Genomic DNA, 9995 nt, shown 5'->3' on the forward strand with positions numbered 1-9995 from the left:
GTAGTGCTCATTCAACTGAAGGGCCAACTCTCCTTTGTCAACATCAATCACAGCTTTTGCTGTGGCCAGGAAGGGTCTGCCAAGGATGATGGATTCATCCTCATCCTTCCCAGTGTCTAGGATTATGAAATCAGCAGGGATGTAAAGGCTTTCAACCTTCACTAGCACGTCCTCTACTAGTCCATAAGCCTGTTTCATGGATTTGTCTGCTATCTCTAGTGAGATTCTTGTAGCTTGTACCTCAAAGATTCCCAGTTTCTCCATTACAGAGAGGGGCATGAGGTTTATCCCTGACCCCAGGTCACATAGAGCCTTCTCAAAGATCATGGTGCCTATGGTACAAGGTATGAAGAATTTTCCAGGATCCGGTTTCTTCTGAGGTAATGTCTGCCTCATTAATGCATTCAGTTCATTGGTTAACTAGGGGGTTCATTCTCCCAAGTCTCAGTACCAAATAACTTGGCATTCAGCTTCATGATTGCTCCTAGATACTTAGCAACATGCTCTTCAGTGATGTCTTCATCCTCTTCAGAGGAAGAGTATTCATCAGAGCTCATGAATGGCAGAAGGAGGTTCAATGGAATCTCTAGGGTCTCTGTATGAGCCTCAGATTCCTTTGGTTCCTTAAAGGGGAACTCCTTTCTGTCCAAAGGACGTCCCATGAGGTCTTCCTCACTGGGATTCACGTCCTCCTCCTCCTTTGGGCATTCGGCCACACCATGTAAGGTTATAGCCTTGCACTCTCTCTTGGGATTTTCTTCTGTATTGCTTGGGAGAGTACTGGGAGGAGTTTCAGTAATCTTCTTACTCAGCTGACCCACCTGTGCCTCCAAATTTCTAATGGAGGACCTTGTTTCATTCATGAAACTTAGTGTGGTCTTGAATAGATCAGAGACTATGGTTGCCAGGCCAGAATGGCTCTGTTCAGAATTCACTATCTGTTGCTGAGATGATGATGGAAAAGGCTTGCTATTGCTAAACCTAGTTCTTCCACCATTATTATTGAAGCCTTGTTGAGGCTTCTGTTGGTCCTTCCATGAGAAATTTGGGTGATTTCTCCATGAAGGATTATAGGTGTTTCCATAGGGTTCTCCCATGTAATTCACCTTTGCTATTGCAGGGTTCTCAGGATCATAAGCTTCTTCTTCAGAAGATGCTTCTTTAGTACTGTTGGATGCAGCTTGCAATCCATTCAGACTCTGAGAAATCATATTAACTTGCTGAGTCAATATTTTGTTCTGAGCTAATATGGCAGTCAGAGTATCAATTTCAAGAACTCCCTTCTTCTGAGGCGTCCCATTGTTCACAGGATTCCTCTCAGAGGTGTACATGAACTGGTTATTTGCAACCATTTCAATGAGTTCCTGAGCTTCTGTAGGGGTTTTCACATGAAGAGATCCTCCTGCAGAATGGTCCAATGACATTTTTGACAACTCAGACAGACCATCATAGAATATACTTATGATGCTCCATTCTGGAAGCATGTCAGTAGGACACCTTTTGATCAGTTGCTTGTATCTTTCCCAAGCTTCATAGAGGGATTCTCCTTTCTTCTGTCTGAAGGTTTAGATTCCACTCTAAGCTTACTCATCTTTTGAGGTGGAAAGAATTTGGCCAGGAAAGCACTGACCAGCTTATCCCAAGAGTTCAGGTTATCCTTAGGTTGTAAATCCAACCATGTTCTAGCTCTGTCTCTTAAAGCAAAAGGGAAAAGCATAAGCCTGTAGACCTCGGGATCAACTCCATTGGTCTTAACAGTGTCACAGATTTGCAAGAATTCAGCTAAAAACTGATGAGGATCTTCCATTGGAAGTCCATGAAACTTGCAATTCTGCTGTATTATAGAAACCAATTGAGGCTTAAGCTCAAAATTATTTGCTCCAATTGCAGGGAGTGAGATACTTCTTCTATAGAAGTTGGAAGAGGGTACAATAAAGTCACCTAGCATCTTCCTTGTATCTCCACCATTGTTATTAGGTTCGGCCATGTCTCCTTCTTTTTCGAAAATTTCTGTCAGGTTCTCTCCAGAGAGTTGTGCTTTAGCTTCTCTTAGTTTCCTCTTAAGAGTCCTTTCAGGTTCAGGATCAGCTTCAATAAGAGTGTCTTTATCCCTGTTCCTGCTCATATGAAAAAGAAGAGAACAGAAAAGAAGAGGAATCCTCTATGTCACAGTATAGAGATTCCTTATGTGAGTATAAGAAGAGAAGAATAGAAGGAGGAAAAGAGGAAAACTCGAACACAGGGAAGAAGATGGGGTTCGAATTATGAGTAGAAGAGAAGTGTTAGTAGATAAATAAATAAATAGAAGGAGATGAGAGATGGGAAGAATTCAAAAATAAAATAAAATAAAATAAAAATATTTTTGTTTTTATTTTAAATATTAGTTAGAATTCGAAAATTAAAAGGAGAAATAAAATTAAAATTAAAATTTGGAATAATTAGTTAATTAAAAAGAATTTTTAAAAAAAGCTGAGGAGTTTTCGAAAATTAGAAAGAGAAAATTAGTTAGGTGGTTTTGAAAAAGTTATGATTGAAATAGAAAACTTTTAAAAATAAACCAAAAAGTCAAGTAGTTAATTGAAAAAGATTTGAAAATCAAATTTGAAAGGGTGAGAAGTTAGAAAAGATTTTGAAATTGATTTTGAAGAAGATATGATTGAAATTGAAAAAAGATATGATTGAAAATCATTTTGAAAAAGATTTGAATTGGAAATTAAAAAGATTTGATTTTGAAAATTGAAATTGATTACTTGACTAACAAGAAACTAAAAGATATGATTCTAAAATTTAAAGATTGAACCTTTCTTAATAGGCAAGTAACAAACTAAAAATTTTTTTGAATCAATCACATTAATTGTTGGTAAAGATTTTGAAAAATATGGAATAAAATAAGAAAAATATTTTTGAAAATCAATTTGAATTTTCGAAAATATGAAAGAAAAAATGAAAAAGATTTGATTTTTGAAAAAGATTTGAAAAAGATAGAATTTTTAAATTGAAAATTTGATTTGACTCATAAGAAACAACTAAATTTTGAAAAATTCTTGAAAAAATCAACTCAAATATTCGAAATTTATGAGAAGGAAAAGGGAAAGATATTTTTTTGATTTTTGAATTTTTAATGAAGAAAGAGAAAAACACAAAAATAAAACAAAAGATAAAAATTATGAATCAAAACAACTAATACATGCAAGAACACTTTGAATGTCAAGATGAACACCAAGAACACTTTGAAGATCAAGATGAACATCAAGACTTATTTTTTGAAAATTTTTAAGAAAAGAAAAACATGCAAGACACCAAACTTAGAATTTTTCAATGTTTAGACATTAACAAATTGAAAATGCATATGAAAAACAAGAAAAGACACAAAACATGAAAATGCAAAGATCAAACAAAGAAAATCATCAAGAACAACTTGAAGATCATGAAGAACAAATGCATGAGTTTTTGAAAATTTTAAAGAAAAAATAAAACATGCAATTGACACCAAACTTAAAATTTGATACTAAACTCAAACAAGAAACACGAAATATTTTTGGTTTTATGATTTTATTAATTAAATTTTTCTTTTGGATTTTTCGAAAATTAATTTTGAAAAAGAAAATAAGGATTTCAAAATTTTTAATAAGAATTCCAGGAATCATGCAATGTTAGCCTAAAACTCCGGTCCAGGAATTAGACATGGCTTAATAGCCAGCCAAGCTTTCAGTGAAAGCTTCGGTTTAAAACACTAGACATGGCCAATGGCCAGCCAAGCTTTAGCAGAACATTACATACAAAAGCTAAATTGCTGAGAAAGACAAAGAAGCTCTTCTAAGGATAGTTGAAACCTCGGTCCAAAAGATTAGACATGGCTTAACAGGCAGCCAGGATTCAACATATCTAATGAAACTCTAGAATTCATTCTCAAAATTCTGAAGCCATAGAATAATTTATTTATTTATTTATTTTGAAAATTTTTTTGAAAATAAAAAGCTTAAAATAAAATAAAATTACCTGATCTGAGCAACAAGATGAACCGTCAGTTGTCCAAACTCGAACAATCCCCGGCAACGGCAACAAAAACTTGGTGCACGAAATTGTGATCTCTACCAACGGCGCCAAAAACTTGGTACGCACGTTTATAATCTCAAATTCTTTTTCACAAATCCGATACAACTAACCAGCAAGTGCACTGGGTCGTCCAAGTAATAAACCTTACGTGAGTAAGGGTCGATCCCACGGAGATTGTTGGCTTGAAGCAAGCTATGGTCACCTTGTAAATCTCAGTCAGGCAGATTCAAATGGTTATGGGATTTTGATAATTATGATATAAAATATAAAAATAGGATAGAGATACTTATGCAATTCATTGGTGAGAATTTCAGATAAGCGTATGGAGATGCTTTTGTTCCTTCTGAACCCCTGCTTTCCTACTGCTTTCATCCAATCATTCATACTCCTTTCCATGGCAAGCTGTATGTTAGGCATCACCGTTGTCAATGGCTACTTCCGGTCCTCTCAGTGAAAATGGTCCAAATGCGCTGTCACCGCACGACTAATCATCTGTCGGTTCTCGATCATGTTGGAATAGGATCCATTGATCCTTTTGCGTCTGTCACACGCCCAACACTCGCGAGTTTGAAGGTCGTCACAGTCATCCCATCCCAGATCCTACTCGGAATACCACAGACATGGTTTAGACTTTCCAGATCTCAAGAATGGCCACCAATAATTCTAGCTTATACCACGAAGACTCCGATCTTTCAGAATGGACGCTAAGAGATAAACGCTCAATCCAAGATAGAACGGAAGTGGTTGTCAGGCACGCGTTCATAAGTTGAGAATGGTGATGAGTGTCACGGATCATCACATTCATCATGTTAATGTGCAAGCAAATATCTTAGAATAGGAATAAGCTTGAATTGAATAAGAAAACAATAGTACTTTGTATTAATTCATGAGGAACAGTAGAGCTCCACACCTTAATCTATGGTGTGTAGAAACTCTACTGTTGATAATACATAAGTGATGAAGGTCGAGGCATGGCCGAATGGCCAGCCCCCTAAACGTGATCTCAAGACATAAAATTAGTCAAAGACTAACCAGAGATGTGAAATAAATCACTAAAAGTAGTTTTTATACTAAACTAGTAGCTAGGGTTACATAAGATAAGTAAATGATGTAGAAATCCACTTTCGGGCCCACTTAGTGTGTGCTTGGGCTGAGCATTGAGCTTTCATGTGTAGAGACTCTTTTTGGAGTTAAACGCTAGGTTGTAGCCTGTTTCTGGCGTTTAACTCTGATTTGCAACCTGTTTATGGCGTTTAACTCCAGAATAGGGCAGGGAGTTGGCGTTTGAACGCCAGTTTGCGTCGTTAAAACTCGTGAAAAGTATGGACTATTATATATTTCTGGAAAGCCCTAGATGTCTACTTTCCAACACAATTAAGAGCACACCAATTGGATTTCTGTAGCTCCAGAAAATCCACTTTGAGTGAAGGGAGGTCAGAATTCAACAGCATCTGCAGTCCTTTTTCAGCCTCTGAATCAAATTTTTGCTCAAGTCCATCAATTTCAGCCAGAAAATACCTGAACTCACAGAAAAACACACAAACTCATAGTAAAGTCCAGAAATCTGATTTTTATTTAAAAACTAATAAAAATATACTAAAAATTAACTAAATTATACTAAAAACTATGTAAAAACAATGCAAAAAAGCGTATAAATTATCCGTTCATCACAATGACATAAGGATTCTTACCCTCACGCTGTGCTAGCACGGCTCCCATGGCATAATTTGAAGCATCACACATTATTTCAAATGGCCGACTCCAGTCGGGTCTCTCTTACTATGGGTGCTTGGGTCAATGCAACTTTGAGCTTGTCAAACGCCTCCATGCATTCTTTGCTCAGATCAAATTCAACATCCTTTTGCAACCGTCGAGATAGAGGTAGTGCTACCTTAATAAAGTCCTTAATGAATCACTGGTAAAAACTTGCATGTCCAAGGAACGCACAGACTTCCCTCTCGGAGGAGGGATAAGGCAAACTAGATATAACATTGATCTTTGCCGGATCCACAGAAATACCATCGTTAGAGACAACGTGTCCTAAAATAATCCTTTGTCTAACCATAAAATGACACTTCTCAAACTTTAAGATAAGATTTGATTTAGTACACCTCTCCAACACTTTTGCAAGGTTGTCCAAGCAAAGATCAAAAGAGTCCCCATAGACGTTAAAATCGTCCATGAACACCTCCATGCAATGCTCTAGAAGATCCACAAATATGCTCATCATACACCTTTGGAAAATTGCCGGTGCGTTGCATAAGCCAAATGGCATACCCTTGTAGGCATAAGTTCCAAATGGGCACGTAAATATTGTTTTTTCTTGATCCTCTAAAGCAATGTGGATTTGAAAATACCCCGAAGAGTCATCTAAAAAATAGTAATGAGATTTACCAGACAATCGATGAAGCATTTGATCGATAAATGGTAGCGGAAAGTGATCCTTCCTAGTGGCCGTGTTCAAACGCTGGTAGTCAATACATACCCTCCATGAGTTTTGCACCCTCGTAGCTATAAGCTCCCCGCTCTCATTCTTGATTGTGGTCACCCTGGACTTCTTTGGAACAACTTGGATGGGACTTACCCATTCACTATCCGAAATGGGGTAAATGATGTCCGCCTCTAATAACTGGGTAACTTCCTTCTTTACAACCTCTAGAATGGTAGGATTCAAATGCCTTTGAGGTTGTAGAACGGGTCTAGCTCCTTCTTCTAAGAAGATTTGGTGCTAACACACTTGGGGGCTTATGCCCACTAGGTCCGCCAAGCTCCATCCTATAGCTCTTTTGTTCCTCCTCAAAACATTAAGCAACTTCTCTTCTTGTGGAGGAGTGAGTTCCCTTGCAACAATTACCGAGAACTTGTGAGCTTCATCAAGATAGGCATATTTTAGGTGGGGCGGTAGTGGTTTCAAGTCTACATGTTGCTCTTGACTTGGCATTTGAACTTCCGGTGAATCTGGAGGGGGTACGGTGTTCTCTTCACATTCGTGGGGGCTCCCCACACTTGATTCTTCAATCTTTCTCATCAATATTTGCACAATGCACTTCGGCCACAACATTATCAATTAGGTCACACCGGAATATGGAATGATTCTCTGGTGGGTGTTCTCATGGCTTCATCAAGACTAAACCTAACAACTCTTCCATCGATTTCAAAAGAATAAGTTCCTGAATAGACATCCAATTTGAACCTAGAGGTCCTCAAGAATGGTCTTCCAAGTAGGATAGATGACGTCTTTTCGGATTCACTAGGTGGCATCTCAAGGATATGAAAATCAATCGGAAATACCAAACCCTTTTATGTTTACCAACACATCTTCCGTAATACCCGTCACGGTTATTATGCTCTTATCCGCCAAGACAAACCTAGCCGCCGACCGCTTCAACGGTGGAGCTTCAATATATGATAAACGGAGAGAGGAATAATGCTAGCGCATGCACCAAGATTGCACATACAATCAATGAATTGAACTCCATCTATGGTACAAGAGACTAAGCAAGGGCCCGGATCACCACACTTTTCTGGTATTGCCCCTATCAAAGCCGAAATAGAACTCCCCAATGGAATAGTTTCTAACTCATGAATTCTATCTTTTTTCATACATAGATCTTTAAGAAACTTTGCATATTTAGGCACTTGATGGATAGCATCAAAGAGAGGGATAGTTACCTCAATTTTCTTGAACATCTCCACCATTTTGGGGTCGAGTTCTACACGCTTCTTAGTCTTTCTTGCCAATGTAGGAAATAGAATTGGTTGAGTAACTTCCTCCAAGACTTGCTCATCTCTAGAGACTTCACTCCTTAGTTGAGGGACTTCATCTTCAACTACCCCATGTGCTTCATCCTCCTCTTCAATTTCTTCTATCTTAATCACATCCTCATCTTGAGTGACTATCATTGGGTTAGGTGTCTTTGAACTCCTCTCTTTCAATTGAGTTCAGGACCTCAAGGTGATGGCATTGATGCCACCCTTGGGGTTGGGTAGAGGTTGAGAGGGTATGGCACTAGAACCTGAAGCTTGAGGAGTGGAGGTAGAAGGTGGTTCCATGCGAGCAATGAGGGCTTTGAGGGTAGAAGTAAGGCCAGTAAGGCTAGAGGTAAGTGTGTTTTGGATTTCTTTTTTCCCTTGGAGTATGGACCAGAGTGTCTCATCTTGATTGGAGGAAGGAGAAGAATAGGTGATTTGAGGAGCTTGTGATTGGTTGGGTTGAGGTGGTTGCCGATGATGAGGCAGTTGATAGGTTTGGTAGTTTCTTCCTTGCTTTGGTTATTGATATGGAGGGTTTTGTGAGTATCAGTTTTGTGAATTGTTGGTGTTCCATCTTTAGTTTCCTCCATTGTCCCTACCTCCTTGTTGATAATTGTCCCGCCGACCTTGGTTGGGATTATCTCTCCAACCTTGATTAAAGTTGTTACTCCCTTGATTGTAATTGCCTCCTTGTTGGGGGTACCCTTGGTTGAAATTGTCGCCTTGTGAATGGTATCCTTGACTAGGGCGGTCATAGAAAGGGCGGTCATAGAAATTATGGGTAGCCACCAAGGTGTTATCTTCTTGGAGACTCGGACATTCATCCGTGTAGTGGGAGTAGCAAGAACAAATACCGCATATTCTTTGGGGGACCAATTGTTGACTTTGTTGGTGTTGAGGAGGTGGTGGGAGTTGTTGTTGATTTATTTGGAGTTGCTTTAGAATGCTTGTCATCTCGCACAAGGTTTTGGTAAGGGTGGCGGTCTCACCACTAGAAGAAACTTCATTAACGGTTCTAGGGTGATTGCTCCTTTGTCTAGCATGCAAGGTAGATTCAGCCAAATCGGTGATCAATTGCCATGCCTCCTCCGCCGTCCTATATTTTGTCAGAGAACCATTGCTTAAAGCATCTAGGAGGATCTTGTCTTGTGGCTTCATTCCTTGGCAAAAATAGCTAAGCAACACTAGAGTGTCAATCATATGGTTGGGACATGAGTCAAGAAGCTTTCGAAACCGCTCCCAATATTCATATAAAGTTTCCAATTCACCTTGGACAATGCATGAAATTTCTTTCCGCAACTTATCGGTCACCACCGCAGGAAAGAATTTGTCTAAGAATTCTCTTCTAAGCAAGTCCTAATCACCAACAATCTCACTTGGCAAAGAGTAGAACCACTCCTTAGCTCTTCCTTCAAGAGAGAAAGGAAAAGCATACAACCAAACCGCAACTTCACTATAGCCTTCCTGCCTAGTAGTAGAGCATACACCTTGGAAATCCTTAAAGTGTCTAATCGGATCTTGAGCGGGAAGTCCTTGATACTTGGGAAGAAGATTGATTAAAGCGGTTTTAAGCTCAAAATTAGCATTCAAGTCCGGATGACGAATGTGAGTCGGTTGAAGAACAAAATCTAGAGCACCAGCTTCCTTGAGAGTGACTCACCTTGGAGTGGCCATAGTGTCCGTACCTAGATCAATGGAAGAGTTATTAGTGGTATCTATGGAAGAGTAAACAGTGCCTTCTTCAAATGACGATTCGGAATCAACTTCGGATATGGTGGGTGAATTGGCAAAAACCTTTTCACTACCTCCAAAGGCTAACCTTCTCCGAGCTTGTCTAAGGTGAAGCAAAGTTCTTTCTATTTCTGGATCAAATCTAGCTAAGCTCGGATTGGGTAAAGAACGCGTCATCCAAGGAAAGAGATAGTGAGCTCATGACAATAAAGTGAACTAAACAAAGGATAACCCTAACTAACACAAACAATCAAACAAAAGGCAAGTATGTACATATCCACATATCTACACTAACCAACAACATGGCACTCGTGTGCAACTCCCCGGCAATGGCGCCATTTTGATGAGTGATTTTATGACGGTATAGAATTTATCAATAAATCCAATCGTAGTATAGTCTAAACCGACACGCAATCCCTCATCAAACTAATTGTGTCACCACAATCTAAATTCAA

Source organism: Arachis hypogaea, chromosome 11 (assembly GCF_003086295.3).
Source record: "Arachis hypogaea cultivar Tifrunner chromosome 11, arahy.Tifrunner.gnm2.J5K5, whole genome shotgun sequence".
Classification (NCBI taxonomy): domain Eukaryota; kingdom Viridiplantae; phylum Streptophyta; class Magnoliopsida; order Fabales; family Fabaceae; genus Arachis; species Arachis hypogaea.